This window comes from Gossypium arboreum, chromosome 10 (assembly GCF_025698485.1).
Source record: "Gossypium arboreum isolate Shixiya-1 chromosome 10, ASM2569848v2, whole genome shotgun sequence".
Lineage (NCBI taxonomy): Eukaryota > Viridiplantae > Streptophyta > Magnoliopsida > Malvales > Malvaceae > Gossypium > Gossypium arboreum.
This window is the reverse complement of record NC_069079.1, coordinates 26,604,874-26,607,876: the sequence shown is the minus strand read 5'-3', so window position 1 is coordinate 26,607,876 and position 3,003 is coordinate 26,604,874. Positions and strand designations below refer to the sequence as shown.

Sequence of the window (3,003 nt, the reverse complement as noted above, 5' to 3'; positions counted from 1 at the left end):
ATACTGTGGTGTGGGCACTTCCTAAGTAGTGACTTGAAGCGTTCCCAAGCTTCATATAAATTCTGACTTTTGAATTGCTTAAAATTAGCAATATCATTCCTGAATTAGATGGTTTGACTAATGGGGAAACTTTTGAGTAAAAATTTCCCCGCTAAGTCATCCCATGTCATGATGGAACCTAGTTCTTGGGAATTGAACCATTCATAGGTGTTGTCGCAAAACGAGAATGGAAACAACCGTAGACGAATCACATCATTGTTACTCCGTCATATTTAAATATCGTAATTTAATGAAGCCAAAATATTATTAATAAGTTAAACTAGAAGATAATTCAAGTTAATTGAGTGATTGTGACATTCGATACCCAAACCTAGCGATCGAGTCGGGTATAAGGTGTTACATAGTCATTTTCAGGTATTATACAATCTTACAAAAGCTCTATTATTAAACCAAGGTCAAAATAGGACCAAATTGTAAGGATTAAAAATTTTGGGTTGACTTTACGATGGCAGGGGTTCCTCATGCGACGCTGATAAACCATAAATTATACATATTTTTACCCTATGTTTAATGCATTTTATGGATGATTTCTCATTAGAATTGGTGAATTTGATGATCCTAATGCTTTAATTTCATGTTTTATACTTAAGAGAGCATAGGAGAGTGAAAGGAACGAGAAACGGGCCAAAAATGGAGAAAATGGTCCAAAGTACAAAATCAACACAACTTGAACCTCCTCACACGGGTAGACCATACGGCCGTGTCAATTTGGCAGGCTCGAGCACGGCCTGAAGTAATCGAACACGGGTGTATGCCACGGGCGTGTCCCTACCTAGCCCAAGTTGAGTCCAATTCGGAAAAGGCTAATTTTGAGGGCTTCTAGGCATTCCAAAGCCTATAAATACACCCTAGAGGAGGAAGAAAAGGGAGACGGAGAAGGAGGGTAAGAAATTACCCCAGGGAAGCTGATTGATCCATCTCGAAAGGCATATTCATCATCAAGACTGAAGATCTCTCCTCAATTTCCCTTCAGGAGTTTTGGGTTTTCTTTATGTTCTGTATTCTTTATTCTTCTGAGATGTTTTCTTATTTAGTTATGAACTAAACCCCTAAATACCTAAGGGGGATGAAACCTAAGACGAATCTTGTTATTATTTTCTGAATCGTATGATAAATATTTAACTTGTTCTTAATTATGTGTTCTTCATTCTTGTTTTGATATCCTAGGATTCTGATTCAAGACACACTCTTATTTAGAGGAGGAATAGACCCTGTCTAAGAGTACATTTGTCATAATTAAACGAAGTTGATTGCGCGCCTAGAAATAGGGTGAAAGATTTTGCCGGATTAGGGTGAAACATAATAAGGGGATCCATAGATCGAGTTAATGCAACCCTAGAGTGTTTATTAGAGAAAAGTCTCTGTTATTCAATCTAGGGATTAGACGTTATTAGTCTTGAATAGGGATAATAACATAACTTAAGGATCTCTACGGAAGAAGTTGAATGAATAAATCGTCCAATTCGGAGCCAGAATAACAAGTAAAGTCCAGGTGGATTTTTCTTTAGGTATTGTCTCAAGTCAATCGATTTTCCCAAAAGCAATTCCCTAATTCTTTTCTCTGTGCGTTCTTAGTTTAGATAATTAGTTAATTAAAACAAACCCTTTTATTCTTAGGCTAGATAATAAAAAGACAGTCATTACTAGTACTTTTAGTTCCTTTAGGTTCGACAATCATGTCTTGCTAAAACTATACTACTATTCGATAGGTACACTTGCCTACATCGCGATAATAGTTAGTCTAGGTTTGATCTTCATTATAAATATTTATTACTTGTTACGAATCACGTGATCAAGTTTTTGGCACTGTTTCCGGGGACCTAAGATATTAGGAACGCTCAATTTTTATTACTTTAGCCATTTATTTTTCTTGCAATTTGATTTAATTTTATTATTTTTATTTAGTAACCTACTCTTTCTTTCTCTTAGCAGGTTTTCATAGTTTATGACTAGAAGAAACCCGTCAGGGCCACTACTTTTTAACGAAGAAATTGATCGCACAGTTTGTAGAAAACAAAGAGAAATAAGGCGAAGCTTAAGATACACAGAGAACGAACAAGAAGACGATACTCAACCCCCAACCGAAAAGATGGCTGAAAAGCAAGGCAATCAGCTACCTCCTGCAATTGCGGTTAATCAAAATCCTGCTCTACGTACTGTGTATGATTATCCTAAACCTTCTTTAACAGGAACTGAATCTAGCATAGTTAAACCTACTGTAGCTGCAAATACTTTTGAATTAAAACCTAACACTATTCAGATGATACAACAATTTGTTCAGTTTGATGGTTTACAGGATGAAGATCCCAATGCTCACTTAGCAAACTTTCTGGAATTTTGAGATACATTTAAAATCAATGGCATTTCTGATAATGCCATACGTCTTCGGTTGTTTCCCTTTTCATTGAGGAACAAAGCTAAACAGTGGTTGGACTCGTTACCATGAGGGTCAATTACTACTTGGGAACAAATGACCAAAAAAATTTTACTAAAATATTTTCCATTGGGTAAAACGGCTAAATTACGTAATGATATCTCTTCTTTTGTGCAAATGGATTTAGAAACACTCTACGATGCATGGGAGAGATACAAGGACCTTTTGAGAAGGTGCCCTCACCATGGGTTACCGCTTTGGCTCCAAGTACAAACATTTCACAATGGTCTGAATCCTTCGACTTGGCAAATGGTTGACGCAGCGGCGGGCGGAACCATCAATAATAAAACACCGAAAGATGCCTATGAGTTCATTGAGGAAATGTCACTGAATAACTATCAGTGGCAAGTCATGAGGACAAAGCCAACGAAAACAGCCGGCATTTATAACGTTGATTCGGTCACCATGCTCTCTAATCAAGTAGAACTCTTAAATAAAAAGATTGATGTTTTTCTTAATTCTTCACAGGTTCACCCAGTAACGCAGTGCGAAGCAAGTAGCGGTGGAAC

The 3,003-nt window shown here is 37.0% G+C and overlaps 2 non-coding genes across 2 annotated transcripts; one reads left to right on the top strand and one right to left on the bottom strand.

Annotated features, from left to right (window-relative positions):
* LOC128282701 (small nucleolar RNA R71) lies at positions 1–107 on the top strand. Its single transcript, XR_008273055.1, has one exon. It is a non-coding gene; the product is annotated as a small nucleolar RNA R71 (small nucleolar RNA).
* Positions 108–2,578: 2,471 nt separating this feature from the next.
* Positions 2,579–2,685, bottom strand: LOC128283237 (small nucleolar RNA R71). Its single transcript, XR_008273579.1, has one exon. It is a non-coding gene; the product is annotated as a small nucleolar RNA R71 (small nucleolar RNA).
* Positions 2,686–3,003: the final 318 nt, after the last annotated feature.